A 17,721-nucleotide genomic window follows, 5' to 3' on the forward strand; every position below is an offset into this window, starting at 1 on the left:
AGACATGTTCACTTTGTACTAATCCCATACAGTTTTGGACAAAAAACATCTGTTATTTGTACCTATTCAAAAAATGGTGACTTTGAATATTTCTGCATACTGGGGTCCCTAAACAGTCTGGAATTGGATAAATTGGATAAGACTCGAAAGCTGAGTTTTTTGCTGATCTAATGAGCACAGCTGTTGTAATGTGTAAGGATGTTAGTCTCCATATTTGCCATTTTTGGAAACATGACGTCACTGTATAAAATTACCTGTTGTGAACTAATCATAACCTCACGAAACATTAAAATGACAAAGTTAAGATCTAGGGCATTCAGAAGATAATAAGGGGGTTTCTGAGCACTTTCCAGAAAATAAGTGTTTGCCATGGAATTGCTGAAAAATGCTATTCTTACAGAAATCTCTGAAGTGCTCACTGTTCAATAGGAAGAGAAGAGATTTCACCATCTTGCCATGTCTAGAACTGAATAACTCATTGTGAGAAATATTTTTTAACTGTAGCACAAACACAAGTTTCACCAAAGCTGACTCAGCATTTGCTATACAGTAGTAGATATGAGTTTTCTGTCTCTCTCTATCTCTGACTTCTGCCCTCTCATCAATAACACTGTCCCCTCTGGCTGTCGTCGTACTGGTTTAACCACTGTGTAAGTCTGGGCACAGCGCCACTTTACCTCAGTAGTCCCCACTTCCCACAGACATTGTGATATCAACTGTCCTCTCTTTTCACCAGCTGTCTTAAGGCAGCTGTTGAAATAACATGTTTCCTGGTGGAAACCACGGAGAAGAAGCGCTGGTGCTTTAATACCAATCATCCATTCCATCCATTTTATTTCCTGGTAATCATGGGCCGGGTTGCGGGGGCGGCAGGCTTAGCAGGGTATTGCGGACGTCCTATAGCTACCCATAGCTTATGACCATAGGTGAGGGCCGGAACGCAGATGGAATAATAAATACAGAGCTTTGCGTTCCAGCTCAGCTCCCTCTTCACAACTGTCTGGTACAACGCCTGCATCACTGCTGAAACGTCACCGAACCATCTGTCCATGACCTGCTCCATTTTACCCTCACTCTTGAACAAGAGCCCGAGGTACTTGAACTCTCTTACTCGGGGCAGTGACTGGTGGAGGAATTCACAGTTTTCGTGGCAGAGAACCATGGCCGGAGACTTTGAGATACTGAGTCTCATCCCAACAGCTTCACACTCAGCTGCAAACTGCCCCAGTGCATGCTAAAGGTCACGATCTGAAGGAGCCCCCAGAACCACATCATCTGCAGGTAGCGGAGACGCAATTCTGAGATCCCAAAACCGGACACTCTCCTCACCCCGGCTGTGCCTTCTTGAAAATATGTCCATAAAAATCACAAACAGAATCATTAACAAATCACTAACAAACCCTGGAAACATGTTTCACTTTGTGCCGAATATATGGACAAAGCTCTCACTTGAACCCGTAATCCTGCAGTTGTCTTTACAGGACTTCCCGGGGGACACTGTTGGAAGCATTCTCCCCACAAATCACATAGACAGGATAGACAAACTCTCATGAGCCCTTCAACAGAGCTGCAAGTTTAAAGAGCTGGTTCACTGTTCCACCGCCAGGGCGGAATCCGGATCTTAGGTTCAACAATACGTCGTAGGCTCCTTTCTAGCACCCTGGAATACATTTTCACGGTGAGGCTTAGCAGTGTAATACCCTGATAATTGATCCCCCTTTATTACTACCTCAGCAACCTCTGCCAGGTATATGGACGGGTCTTCCCCCAAGCCTTCAAAACCCCCCAAACTCCTCCACGGAGAATGTGTTGGTTGGGTTCAGGAGTTCCTCAAGGTACTCTTTCCAATACTCAACAATATCCCCAGTCCACATGTCCGCAGGCCCTCTGCATGCCAACCTAGAACGTTCGTTATTAAGTCTGGTGCAGAAAAAGGCAGGCAGCAGCAGTATTGACCTCAAGAAACACTTTGACGCTTTCCTGGCATTTTTTTATCAACTCGCTAAGCCACATCCCTCCAGTGAGCAATCTTCAGCATCTTAAATCATTCTGCACTGTGTGAACTGTTCAAAATCCAACATTCCTAACTACTGGTTATTAACTGCATTACAACATGACAAGTGGGATGGTAAAAAGTAACAGGAGAAAGAAAGAAAGAAAGAAAGAAAGAAAGAAAGAAAGAAAGAAAGAAAGAAAGAAAGAAAGAAAGAATATTGTTAAAGAGAGGTAGGAAGAAGCCAAATAGCATGTATTAAGGCAGGGGTTCCAAGCTATTTTTCTGCTTGTGACCCTTTAAAATGAAGCAATAACAACTCGAGAGCCCTCCTCCCAGTTCTTTTGTGAGCTGTGAGCAAATCAGCCAAAGAGGGATATCTGTTTTCTGAGATTTAAAATGGTTTTACAGAGGGGAAAAGGTACCTGTAGCCATCATTTCACAAGACAAAAGCTTAACGACAGCAAAAAACAATATTTCTGTCTCAGCCTTTTATCATCTTGTGATTCCCTTGAATTTGTCTTGTAACCTGTGACCCGAGGTTCTCCCTGGAGGAAACTTTAATTTGCAGTCAAAATTGTTTGATGCTTCGGTGAAAGTGAGACAAGCTACTTTATCGTTTGTTATTTTGTGGTGTATCTCCAGTGAAGTCTGTGCAGCCATCAGTTGTATTATATAACATCAACAAGGGTAATGCCATCGCACAGTGTGCTCACTTGTTAAAGCAATTAGTCCTTGAGAAAAGGAGAAAACTCCTTGATTATGTAGCGCTTATAAATGAAATACGGCACTCGTAAATTTTAGGTCACCACTTCCTCATGGAGGAAAAAAATAAAAGTACTCAGCAGTTTGATATCCAATTAATTAGTCTCAGTATCTTAATAGCAAATTCTGAGTTCATTGATCTTTAGTTCTCGCTTTGAAAAAATATGACAGACAGCGACTTGGCCATATAGGAGGGATTTATTTACAATAAAATGCAATGAAAGAATGGGTTAACAATTGAACAGGGATACCAATGAATGAATGAGATTAGTTTACAAATGGGAATGATTTGGGGTAGTAAAGGAAGGATGTGATGTCCTATAGGATACAGACACTACTCTAACCTATACATGTAAATATTAATATTTCAGAGCGCTATCCAACTCTTCATTTTATTACAAAAATGAAGGTTTCCTACTTTGTGCAGCGTAGTTCCAGATGAGTTGTACACCACCGAGAGTCAGTTCCTGTTTGCAGCTCTAAGTTGTATGACTTGATCTGGTAAGGGTCTTCTTGACATTTGTTAAGAAAGGAGAGAGAGAGATTATGCGTGTAAATAAAGACCTCAGTTAATCATTAGGTGTCTGCACGTCCTGTTGTTAACTTTGTTATCTTGTTTTTAGATCTTTCTCTTGGGGCTGTGGACCCTCCAATTTGTCACCTTTACTGGCAAAGGTGTAAAAGTGCCTTCTGGTGAATGGGAGGAGTCTCTGAGAAAGAAACTCCCTTGCTGTGATGAAGGGCCAGTTCTGAGACCCGAATGTCTCTGCAGCACTTACCGTCGGGCTGAGTCTCAAAGGGTTAAATCCAGCCGGGCTGCTTCGATCTCACTACAAACATCTCATCTGTTTGATGGCAAGCCATTAAGGGAATTACAGAAAAAGTTCAATGAGGGCTTGGAACAGTTAATCATTGAAAACTAGAAAGATACCACACAGCCATATAATGCTAGTCCAGTGTGTCAATACATCAATCTATCCACTTGGCATATGTTTAGGTTTGACACAACTGTGCATAAAGAAAAAAGCCTGCTTGGGCTTCCTCCCACTCACTGACAATCAACTGATTCATCCTTCTACAAAGAAAATCCTCAACAGAACCTTCTCTCATGTATACCCGGGCTTCATTACTCGCCAAAGTCACGATGGAGTGACAAATGTCAAGTTTTTTTAAAGGTTGTGTTTACTCTTGAGCTGATTATCGTGAGTTCTGTTGTTGAATCCAGGCCATTTCCACACATTTGAAACTGATTAATATAATTGGTTGAATGTGTTTTCTTCACATGCAGCATTATATTACGTATGAATTGTCTAACCTGGAGAGGTGATGCAGTCTGGAAGCATCTGACAGGATACACTGGATGTCTCTTTGAAAGAAAAAAAGTCTGTTGAGGAATCATTTGTCACATTATATTTCACAACAGCCAACAGGGGGTGAAATAGGGGGTAAATACAATCAGACAGAATCATACTTGCAGAAAAACACTATAAAGCTGGGAAGACTCACACTAGACAATCTGGCAAAGACAGAGTGGAGGTAGACCTGTAGACGTTCTGCAGAACCAATCAGGAAAATGGGGAGCAGGTGAGTAAAGCTGAGGTCCTGCTCGCCGTAGTGAAGACGGCATGAGGCGCGCGCGCCAGAGAATGAAGTAATCATCGTGAGGTGCGCATAGCAAGTGGTCACTGCGCTTGGTCGTGCACCTCTGAATACCTGTCATAAGTGGTTTACCGATAAAAACACTCTTTACATGTCTGGGGATGATACAAAATAGGCCAATTCATTTTGCCATGCTTTAGAAACAGGAGTTCTTAAAAGTAGTATATGAGTATATGTTTTGCTGCCAAATTAAATAGTTTAAAGGATATTTAAACTTTATTTATTTATAATACATGTAATACTTGACATCTTTCTTTTCAGGGTTTGTATAAAGGCAATAAAGTAGTCCATGAATATGCGATATGAGTTTACAGATACTTGCAATCCCTCCTCGGCATTGTGGAGGTTGGTTTATGTCTTTCTGCCAGTTACGCCTTCAGTCTACGGGCCATATATGGGCATATCTCTGGATCACACTCGTCTGTTTGATTGTTCACAGTTGATTTTGTTTGTACGCCCTCTGGTGTTTCGGAAAATAGTGCAGCGCATAGAGTACAAATGGCTCCGTCCATACGCGCCGTCTGCGCTAAACAAAGCTTAAATGAGCAGAGACAGCCAGGTGAGGTGAAGAGTGCAGCGGCTGGATCTGTAAAGCCAGGGAGAGTTAGACTGGCAGGTAAACACAGAGCAGGTAAGTTAATTAATGATTAGGATCTGGCTAAAATCTGAAGTCTTCTGAACGTCAACATGTCAGCATTCTCATTGTGAACATGTTAGCACGATATCTTTTGCATTTAGCAGTTAAGGAACAACTACAGGGACCAAAAACAGTTTCATGTATGCAGATGCTGTGCCTAAGCGCATTCTCACAGAGAACCAAAGTTACCACAAAAACAATCAACTACAATACTAATGTCAACAGAAGTGATGATACAGTTCAGCAGCTGAATCCAGACTTTGAATTGTGAGTTCATAGTTTAACTAATAAAGTGTCCTAAGACCTATTACAGCGTCATTTCCAATGACTTCTGAAAGGTCTTTGCCCTCTGGTAATGTAACCAATTTTAAAACTAGGGTCATAACTAAAAGTATGGTGCAAAGTCAGAGGCTATTCTAGCATTTGATAGTATTGTTTTACTCTTTCAGTTTATTGTGTGTTAGGAGTATATTAGGTCATTAGGATGACTTGAGATTCATACAAGAAATGTCAGGAGCTTGTGTTTGCTCCCAACACAAAGTAAGAGCTTGTACATTCATGTTCATTTATTGAACTGACATTCAAAAGAATTGCCCAGGGGAAACCATTTCCATTCATTGCTTCCACTAAATAGGTCTCCGATTAGATCACTTCAATGTAGTTGCCAAAAACAAATGTAATTTTCTTGTCATCACAAAGTACGTATACAACCTCCATGAAGCTGTGACACGTCAACCGATTCCTGGGGAATGGATCACATCTGTCTGCCATCTGCCGCTGATCAGGTAATTTGTCCACTCACACTGGTTGGTGATGCTAATATAAAATGTGCTGCAGAGGAGATTTATGTCAGATAATGCCTCAAAAGCGTGTAACACAGACCATGTGGGATATGTCTGCATTGGAGGGATCTTTATCCGGAGAGTCAAAAGGTCTCTAATACTTGCAGGCTTACAGTTTGTTTAGTGAAAAGAATGTTTTTTTCCAGGTTTGTACAATTGCTTCAGAAAAGAGGTATCTGTTATCAGTTCAATCATCACGCGCACCTGCATTTGAAAATAGCATACTTTTTTCCCCGTTTCAGGCATCAAAGTGAGTGGAAAAGGGCAGAGATACAGTGGCTTGTTGTTTTTTTACTTCATATTAAATATTGCGCTGTGGAGGAATGCTTTGCTCCCACCCAGACCTAATCAGAGACGCTCTGAACACAGAGCCAGTCCACTGAAAGGCGGCTGCAGGATTTACTTGCACCTTCAAACTCTTGAACTTTTGAGTCAATGATACCTAAAATGCTCCAAATTTGGGATGTTTTGCATAGCATCAACACCAACAAGCACATCTATATGGTGTAATGCCACAACAGGGTGCAAACCTCTTTCATTAACATGAATCAAAACATATGAAAGTGTTAAATTCACATTTAACAATGTACTCTGAACACAAACACACATGTGAGAGGAGCCAGATGAGAAGAGAACACACAGAGCGTAAACTTGACACAGCACTGAGGGGGGCCTTTTAGCAGCTGGTTAAAGGATGGTGTGATGATGGTGATTTGAAAAAAAAAAAGAATGAGAGATCACCAGGGATCCACTTATGCAAAAATAAAACACAGCAGAAACTACCAAAACTATTTGTAAGACTTGGCACGCAAATCAACGCAGATGTGCAAAATCCGAATTGCCAACCCAAAATGTTATGAGGGAGCAAATGCAGAGCTTAACTGCATAAAGAGTTTAATGGTTTCAGCTCCACAGAGAGCTTTTCTTGCAAAACAACAGAAAAGTTGAGGGCTGGAGATGTTCGACAAACAACAAATGTAGGTAGTGAAGATATTTATTGGAAATCAAACTGCGAACACATTACACTCCCATGCTATTGTGATACAAATGGATGTAAATACAAATGTAATACACCCCTCGTCAATAAAAGTCAATTAGTTCAAAGCTTTTTTCTATTGTGATTGCATCTATCACAGATTAAAGTCTTATATATTTCGTCAAATGTGAAAAGTATTAAAAGTGTCATTTCCAATCCAGATTCTCGCTGTTGTTTGTTGGCCTGTTAATCTATTTCCCTCCAAAGATAAAGTATCGTCTGCGTCGTCTTCCTTTGCAATGCATCATCCACGTGTCTTTTGCAGCAATGCTTTAACTGTGCTCGGCATTGCAACTCAAGAGGAAATCTGTGTAGAATTGATATGGCCATTATCATAACCAATTCAGCTTTGCAAAGCCTTTATGAGCTTCCTGTGAACATCTTATGGGTATCACAAAACACTGCTAAACTGCAATTTACAAGAATGCTAAGCAGAAAAAAGTAATTCATCATGGTACTATGGACCATTTTACGCTAACGGTTGATTTGCCAAAAAACACATTTTGAGTTTTATTTATGGTGGATTAAGGATAGAAATAAACAATGACTCAATGCTGCTTGTATTCTCTTTCATTAAGGAAGTAAGATATCCAACACAGTTTAAACTCGTCTCCTGGAAATGACAAAATACAGATTGTCTGTTTCATGTGGAAGCAAAAGTGTTCTTTTTTTAACTCAGTATCTCGTATAATAATTATTATACTGAACACTGAGAAAAAGCTGTCATTTGGCTAAAGCTCTTCTCCTTAGCCTACCAAAGAAACCTACAATATCAGTCCCTACAGCTACTTAAGTAAGACAGAGCTTATTATTAGGAATCCATATTCTTAGTTATGAGATAAACATCTTGTAATTATGAGATTTTAAGTCATAATCATGAGATAAGGTATGTTTTCCTTCTTCTTTGAAGTCAATGTGCTCCTGGTGTTGGATTATCAGTTAAATTACTGATGTGACTATCAAGGTAATTTATCACATTACAAAGAAGCTGAATCTAATAAAGCCACAAAGCAGCTCAACTTATTGACCTGGGTTGCTTTTTTTTGGGGGTGAAATTCAGTGGTGGACTACAGGTTACGGATGGGACTGCCCAACATGTTCTCATCCGATCTCATCACATACTGACGCTTTGTCGGGACCCTTGCCGTCACATACACTAGCCAAGCGTGTCAAACTTTGATGCTCAACTATGGTCGCGGTAAATGTGTGGTTAACGTTGTGAAATAAATGAAAAGAAGTGGGGGCAACAAAACCACATAACTTAACAAAATAACTCAACAATTTGTGAAACGACGCTGGCCTTTGACGCCACTCTTCTGGTCCAATGTCCTGTTTGTTTGACCCTACCGCCCTATGTGGGTTTTTCGTTCATCAAACTACCTCAACGCACCCCTGGATCTCTGAGTGTCTAATAATGACGGGGATGGGTTTGCATTCTAGTTACTTGAAAGCCCATTACGTTTCATATGGATGCTAAAGGGTGCTTCGTGCGGCAGTAACAGACGCCAAGGAGCGTGACAAAGCACCGGTATATGACGCCCTGGGAATGAGAAAGCTGGACCTGTGGAATAAACCAGGGGGCATGGGAGAGAACAAAGCTCGCCCCTCCATCACCACCGCAGAGATGGCCTTGAGCAAGTACCGTTCCCAGCAACTGCTCAGCCAACATTTTAATGAGTTGAGACATTTCTGTCATTTTAGTTTAATGTCATACTGTACAGCTTAAAGAGGATAGGCAATACAAAAAACCATGCATTTTATGTGTTTGTGAATCTGCATGTGTGGACTTGCTCACAATCCCTTGTGCAGTGTTCCATGTTTTTCTTTCCTGTGTTGAAAGGGAGGATTGGCAGAAAGGATGAAAAACAGCTGAGCTGTAGATAAATGGGCTGAAGCACAGCTGTCCAGCAAAGAAAAAACATGCACCCTGTAATGCACTGCAAATTTGAATTGGAACTACCTTTTCCAAAGCAATAAGCAGGGTGCGTTCTCAGTTCTGATGTGCTTTAAAAGAGATTGTTGTCCTGAACAGCACTTAGACTTAGCTTTACCTGAGCGGGGAAGTTAACAAAACACAAGATCAGTGCAGGTAAGAGGGCGAGCGGGCTGGAGAGGGATTGAAAATAAATGACATAACAGAGCAACAGAATGGGAAAAACACTGAGAGAAAACATAAAGCATCAGTTCAGAAACACAAAGCAGTGAGATAAATGTGACCGCGGTGCAGGAGGCGGTGGCAATGTGAAAAAAAACACAGACCAAGCCAGAAATCTTGGTGTTAGTCATGGACTTGTAACAGTGTCTTAACAAAAAAATGTACTCGGCAGCTGCAGCTGATTCAGAACGCTGCTGCTCGAGTTCTCAGACCAAGAAAGTGGATCACATGTCTTCAGTTCTGAGGTCTTCTGTCCCCCCATGTGGTCTGGGACAGTTCTGCTTTCTGTCCCCAGAGTCAAAACGGGAGAATCAGCGTTTAGTTTTTCATTATGCCCCATCTATCTGAAACTAATCCCCAGGAAACCGCCAGCTAAGGCCGTCTCTAATTAAATATATTGTTTAAACTCTATCTTTCATTCTTGTATGTCATATTTCATTTTTTTAGCCTGTTTTTATTTTCTAAAATCTTGGATTTTTTCATTGTATTTAATAAATGCCGTTTTATAATGTGTTTCTCTTGAACTTTGTCTTTTGGCCTTAGATGTTTCATGTAAAGCGCTTTGAATTGCTTTGTTGCTGAAACATCCACTTAACCAGCCTGAATGGCCCCTTTCTGTAAAGGAGATGTTTGTGATAGTGGGCAATGAATGCCAGCACAGAAACAGCCTCTGTGAGTGCACACAGAGATTACTGGTAACTGGTAAACAACCAGAGGCTTTTGTGCCTGTGCGAGAGTTTTCTTGTTTGTGTGCCAACTTGCTTTTAATATTACTTCCCTTTATCTTTGTGGTATTTGATCTTGGCCAGGTTTAGTTATGCAATGTGCAGTACATTTTTTTAGATCAATACATCATTAGCATAATCAAGATGGAGGCTTTTTAATGAGCATGTGATGAAATGTGCTCGCATGTTAAAACATAGAACGGGTTTGCTCTGATTTACAGCACAAAGTGAGGGAGATATATAGCTCAAAAAAGGACAATAGAGGAACACAGCAACATGTTTTCCTGTTTATTTGAGTCTGGATTTCAAATGGTCCTTTACATGTGCCTTGTAAACAAACTGTGGCAGAAGTGCACAAGGATGAAAGTAAAGATGACGTGTTGCTCGCTATATTTTAAGACACACTTTAACCCCAATGGAACGGTTAAACTGTATGAAATACTAATTATCTTCTTTCATCCCATCTCGTCACCTACTGATGCTCGGTCAGGGCTCTTGGCGTCACTTTCTAATGCAGGGGGTAGCCCAGCGCATCTAACTCTGACTCTTCACTACAATCACCGTTATCATAGATTAAGGCAATAAAACCACACGGTTAGGTTTCGAAATAACACCATGGAGTAGTGGTTAGGCTTTTTCATGTTCTCCCTGTGTCAGCCTGGTTTTCCGGCTTCCTCCCAAAGACCAAAGACATGCAGTTTAGGATGATACCAAAAAGGAGTGAATATGAGTGTGAATATCTGTCTCTATGTGTGAGGCCTGTGATAGCCTGGTGACCTGTTGAGGTTGAACCCTGCCGTTGCCCAATTTCAGCTGGGATCGGTTCCAGCCCCCTTGTGACCCTGAAAGTGGTCAGGGGTGATCATGGTTGGGCTTAAAGTAAGTATGTAAACTAAGTCAAATGTAAACAATATAACATGAAAACATGTCACAAACATCACTAATGAAACTTCAAAATACACACATTTGTACACAAATACCGGTCTCCTGGTGGAACGTCCTGTGTTTGTTTCCACCTCGCCTCTTCCCCCCCCCCCTTTCTTTTGTCTTTATACTACATCGAGACACTTCTGGAGCATTTTCTCTCAGCCTCTAATAACGATGGGAGGGGTTTACATTGTGGTTTTTTGAAAGCCTGGTGCGTCTCACGCAGCGTCAGAGGAGGGGCGTGACAAAGGGTTGCTATTTGACGCCCTGAGAATGAGAACAGGCTGGAATATACTGTATAGTTATATCATACAAATGCCTTTTGCCATGAATATGATATCTTTAGCCGAGCAAATCTACTCGCCGCTTTCAAACATTGCACCGTAGGAATGACAAGCACGGTGGCTTTATCCCATATTACCACAGACTGTGCAGGTGAATGTGGCCTCTAAGTTCTGTGGCTGCCTAAACGTAATGTTCCCGCTGTGTCCCCTGAAGGGCCCGAGGTGAGGACAGGCTATTTCCAGCACCCATATTGCAGTGTTGCCCTGTTCTGATTTGACTGACAGCTCAGTTTGAGGGTGGAAGAAAGGCTTTATGTCGCCTGTGGATGATCTGCCAATCACAACTGGACCAACTGCTGCTGTTAAGCATTGTGTGTGTTTGTGTTACATGTGTGCACACACTTCTCAGGCTACATCTGCTATGATTCACCATTGTAGTGGGTAGTGAAGCTTGTCTGTATTGTGTTGTTTACAATAAGATGCCTATCACTTTGTGATAAGATGAGGTGTCTTCCTACTAAATATGCTTGTGTACTGCTAATTTGCTTTGCAGAAATAGTTTGGGAGGAAACATAATTGCCCTAACTTAATTAGCAATATTATTTTGGTTTGTTGTTTTCCATCCATTATATTATATTATATGATATCATGTTATATCATATTATATTATATTGCATAGAAAGTGTAGCGAGGTTGGGCCAAAACGTTGGCGCCCTTTGCCGTAGGCTTACATGATTTCTGGAGTCGGCTGTTAAAAATAATTTGCGAGCTTTCTGACTTTTAGAAGCCCTGGATGAAGCTAGAGAGTTTTATTTTGTCTGACTTGTTATATTGTCCATGGTGGATTGTGTAGTTGCTATTTCTTCTTTAGGCATCTAACTTACTGAACCAGTAACATTTTCTTTTCTTAGCCGACTGATTTCATGGTCTATCACAGCCTAACAGAGTTTCAATCTGTTACTTGTGCTGAACAGTCATGTACTGTACATGGAGAAAACACCAGCTGGCACCCATGTGCACTGTGATGACTAATTTAGCTTTCCCTACACACAGAGTCTTGAATGCAACCCACAGAGATTCCCCACAAAACATGTTGCTGGTTTAGACATTTGAATTAATTTTAAACACAGCAAGTATTCAATTCATTATATCTTCGAATTATACGTTTTCTCCTCCTGTTTTATTAAAAATAGGCCTTTGGATATTATTTTTATTCACGCTAGTTGCCTGTTAGTTCTGTTCACTCCGTCTGAGATGAGTTGCATCTCTAACAACAGGGTCCGCCGTTTCTAGAATGCCACTGCAGCTCCAAAAATATATTAAACAAATAGATTTAATACATTAACATAGTTTAAAAATAATTCACACCAATTGAACATCAGTAGGTATACAAACGAGGGCATACAAGACTGCTGCACTTTATTAGTCATGGACTACTTCCACAAGGAAAACTTTCACAAGCAGAGTTTATACTGTGAACTAATACCACATTTAAAGTCTGAGTTAATGCCCATTATCCTATAAAATACACAAAACACCAAAAGAAAATATGTACAAACCAGCTCAACAACACAACAAGGATTATAAAGGAATGAGCGATGCTTTATGTTTGGTCTCATTACATTTTCATGAAGTGCATATCTACAGTGGAATGCTCTATACCTCTTTCCCCACATACTATCCTATAACAATGCTCACAAGGCATTAAGTATGGTCATAGCACTTTATGCAAGTGTAAATGTCATAATTGCACTCGTTGTACCCATTGTATATGAAAGGTCATACATTGTTTAGCACATAATATGCTCTCTGTCACTAGACTGGGTAGAAAGTGGGTCTCTGGTTTATCATAAGACTTTAACAACAGCTTCACTGAATCGGTCCTCTTGAATGTTTTCATTTGATCAAACAACCTATAAAAGAAAGAAAATAATTATATTTCTTCGGCTGAGATACATAATCAGTTTTAAACCTGCGTTGAGTCTTTGGTTCTGCTGTTGTGTAACAATGTTAAACTTTGTTTTATACAAAACAGGTTTCATTTGAAACCTCCAGACTTTTTGAATAAAAAGTATACACTGAAAACTGTGTTTCTAATGCATACTTATTAATGCATGCTCTGTGAGAAGGATATCACTGATCTCTGTGTCTATATTACAGATATCTCAAGTTGACAGAACTGATTTCGTTGAGACGTGAGGGATGATTCATTGACGTACACCCATCTGTGTAAGCTTACTGACACTGTTCCAATATTCTCATTCTCTCGAAATACAAATATCTCAAATCAAGTCCAGTATGTTATTCGGGGACCTGAGAGGTTTATCTGAATAGATTTAAAAGAGTATGCTGAGTAATTGTGTATGTTTCCATCACTGCCTGAGGGTGTAGGAGTTCATGTGCTCATTTGCAGGAGAACAACAGGACCTCTAAGCGACTTGAATTGTATTATATAAATGGCACCATGTTTTTATTGCCTTAATGGATTGCACAGGTGAACAGTCACCAGCACATATTGCAGGTCAAATTAATCAGCAATAAAATGTTCCTTTGACCAATAATTATACATCATCATGCATCTGTTAAACTGCACATGTATGGCTGTATTTCTTCTAACAGGAGTGTATTATGCAACTATTTATAAGGTGGATTTCACTTTTTTTTTCACTTCACTTTTCCAATTACTTTGACACTGCATGGTTGCAAAGACTCGCTGAATACATTGACTGATGTCTTCAGATCCAGTTCAGGTTCAATTAAACTATTGTGGATGCAAATGCAGCTTGAATACCTTCATGTTAAGAGGTAATGATGTTTACAATGATGGCTTACTCTCATCAATTAAGCCCTGATGCATTATGTATTCTGACAGATTCTCTTTTGATAGCAATTGAATGCTTTGACTGTAGAAGCATGGATAAGAAGCTGACTACTTACGGGATTTGAATACGGGATTTAGAGAAAATCATTTATGCCTTCGTCTCGACTATTGTTGGGGAAGAAAACTGCAGCATATTCAGATGCTGCTGGAGTTCTAAGAGGAACTAGGCCAACTGACTAAATTAGTCCAATTCAAACTCCAACTGTTATGACAAGAGCCACCCTTTTTTTGCTCTCAAAAATCATGTGAAAACCAAAGTTACCATTGATTGTTTTTTAATGGAAACAAGAAAAGCCTTTGGAGATCCAGAAACGATGAGGGATTGGTGGCTGAACTTGTTTCTAATGACTGCTGATCCATCGGGGACGTCAACGACTCGTTAAACAAGCTTGAGCTGTTAACTTCAGCTTACAAGAAAAGGTTTCAGTGATATTGAAGAAGAACTTCTCACCGTCCTCTGTACGCTCAAGTTGCAAAAGCTTACAAGCTAACTAGTTGCCTTATCGAGCCCTGCCAAACTATGGTGGATTCTTGTTTGCTAGCTACAGTTCAGCAAGCCAAGGTGCAACACCAGGTATGCGTCCACGCTAATGTTAATGATTGCTCTTGTTGACTAATCCAGTGCCTTGTTGTCCCTGTGGCTGGCTGCTGTCGGGTGCAAATACAACTTGAGATGTCTTGATTAGCTGCCCCATTCCCAAAGAGGTTCTCTGTCTTAGTGCACAGATCATTTAAGACACACAGACTCACAGAAATATGAAATATGCATCCTCCTTACGTTGAGATATACCTATCCTATCTTGAAATAAATCATATTTTTTTGTAAAAAAATGTGCACTCTACATTTAATTTACAGATCACATCAGTCTGCTGCAGCAGAAAAACATGGAATTTAATTTGGATGGACTCTAAATCTTCTCGCTGGCTCCCAGGTATAAAAGAGATGCTACTGCCACTGGTTTATAAATCACTTAGTGGCAGAGGGCCAAAATAGCTTTTTGATATGCTTGAAGAATATAAAGCCAGAAGGCCCCTTATATCTTCACGAGCAGGCAGCTTGCTGTTACCTGTAGACTAAAAAACAAACACATGATGCTGCATTTAAGATGCGATGATGCGCACACTTGGAACCAATTTCCTCATGATATTAAGTATTTCTTGACTGAAGCTTTCTTAATTAAAACGTCATGAGGCCTTGTGCTAACTTTTTATTACTTTGTCAGACTCTTTGATATACCTTTGTGTTCAAACAGATGCATGCTTTACTCTGCTAATGCATGATAGTGCATGCTCACCATGCCGCCTGGGCAAGGATGAAAAGCATACACAAAACATCTAACACAAAGACTTACACTTTCTGTGAGAGTGTGTTGACAGCTGCATGTGACCATCACATTGTGGAAGCACAACGATATTGTTATCGTAAGTGTCTGACAACATTATGGAAAGTTTAAATTGATCAAATAATCAAAAGGAATTGCAGAAATGAATTAACAAGATTACATTTGATAATTTAATTAGAATCTTGACGTTGATTTTAGGGAATATTTACCAGCCCCCGGTGCAATATTACATTACATTACAGTCATTTAGCAGACACTTTTATCCAAAGCGACTTACAATAAGTGTATTCAACATCGGTTTTCGAGAGAACTACTAGTCACCAGTGCATCTCCTCTCTTCAAACAAGCATCTAAGAGCATAAACCAGAGCCAACGTACAGTGCAGAAACAAACGAATGCAATAAGTGCCACAAACTAATATGAATACAATAAGTGCAATAAGCTATGAATACAATAGATGCTAAGTAAGTGCTAAGTGGAAGGCTAAGGGTAGGCCTTCTTGAAGAGGTGAGTTTTCAGCCTGCGCCGAAAGATGGGCAGCGACTCCGCTGTCCTGACGTCAGTGGGGAGTTCATTCCACCACTGTGGGGCCAGGACAGAAGACAGCCGCGACCGGGTCGATCGGCCGCAGGGACCTCTGAGCGACGGGGCAACCAGTCGCCAATAAAGCACTCTTCTGCACACATTGTGAAACAGACATGAATCGTTCTACCTGAGAGGGCAGTGGAGCTCTTTGATGTTATTCTTTAAACTTGCCTCTCTTTGACACATTCCTAGAATTAAATCTAAGGTGTCAGTTACCAATCTCTAATTGGCCCCAATGAAACAATCATATATATTTTGTTTTGCCAAGGGCGTTAATGCTGAGTCATTATTCAAATGCGTGTTCCCATACAAGGTCGGTTTAATGCAGCTGATGAATGGAGTGTCCATAGATAAGTAAAAACCTGTATCTCAGGACAGGTGACAGGTTTCATTCTCTATGGACCGCGCATGTACACCTCACATTTTGGCCCATCTAGACTGTCCCTTCATGTTACTGCCAACACTTTCTACAGAGGGCACCTCATTAAAGATTTACACTGCTCACCGCTTAATGAACCAGAGGGAGACAGGAGGGAGAGGAGATGAAGGAGGTACAGAGACACATGAAAGAAGAGGATGAAGGAAGGCCAGCGGGAGGGGAGACGAGGAGGTATGGAAGAAGTGTCCTGGGTTTGAGGTGTAAAAAGTGAAACAGCAGTCACTGCAAGAAAACAAAAGCATGCACATTAATACCTTCATCTATTTTTAAAAGGAACTTCCACAATTGTTCCATGTTGCACAGGGAACTCCTGTTATTGATCTTCTCTGAACACTTCCCGCCATCTTGGTTTATCAAACATGCACATAACCCCCCCCCCCCCCCCCCCCCCACACACACACACATGCACTCCAGGCACAGTCCCACTATCTATTACTCTGCTGCCAAAAGCTGTCAGGAAGATCAAAGCGGGTAAATGTGTTTGATGGAACACTCCACTTTCTTCATTTACCACATAGACTGGCTTTGACTTGAAAGAGTTTTCATTGAAATTAACTTGATTCTGGAGTGCGTTTTCGAAACAGGAGTGGATATTGTCGGCGGGAAAGATAGCAGATAGCTGTATGAGTGTTCTGAGCTTGTGTGCTACAGCTCCTCATCACATACCTCTGTTATAATTTGAATGGAATGAGGTGTCAGCATAAAGCAGGGCTCAGAATGAAGTTGAAAGGTAGTATAGATGAGCTTTACATTGTTAAAAAAAATCCCTATTCTACTAGTATATGAAGAGGCAGCACAGTCATGTTGCAGGTGTTGTGAATGTGATATGCATCACGATTAGTGTGGAATGTCGGCATCAGGTTGCTTTTGCTTCTTTAAGTTTATTTTTTCTCATATGGAGCCACTTTCTCTCATTCCGTTTCCTCTCATTCACACCTATTCAATGCATCTTCTTCACCACCTGCACTAACATCCCATCCTCTTCCTCTGCTCTTTTTCTCCTTCATGCCTCAGAACACGACTCCACCTCCTCCTTCGTTCACCAACCGCCATCTCCCTGTGTAACCTTTTCAAGAAAGCCCATTTGGTCATCCCTCAGGGTAATGAAGTAGGCGGGGCTACCCATGTCAATGAACAAACCCTAACTGTTTCTTCCCTTCATTAGTAAAACCGTGACATGAGAAGAAACCATAGCAACAACCGCAGCGTCTGTGTGACATGAGCGAGAAAAGAGAAGGATCCCCAGTGTCAGACATCTGTGTGTGTGTACATCTGTATGTGTGAGTGGGCGGTTATCTCCTGTTAATCAGCCCACACATCCTTTTTTCGTCGTATTGATCAGAAGCTTTGATGGCTGTTAACAGGGAGTCAGGAGTAAAATGGAGTTAACTGATAAAAGAGGACAAATGCTATATTGTAGACGTATGGCTAATTGAAGCGTAATAGGCTG

The sequence above is a fragment of the Anarhichas minor genome, unplaced genomic scaffold (genome assembly GCF_050575085.1).
Source record: "Anarhichas minor isolate MPS153535 unplaced genomic scaffold, ASM5057508v1 ptg000029l, whole genome shotgun sequence".
Taxonomy (NCBI): domain Eukaryota; kingdom Metazoa; phylum Chordata; class Actinopteri; order Perciformes; family Anarhichadidae; genus Anarhichas; species Anarhichas minor.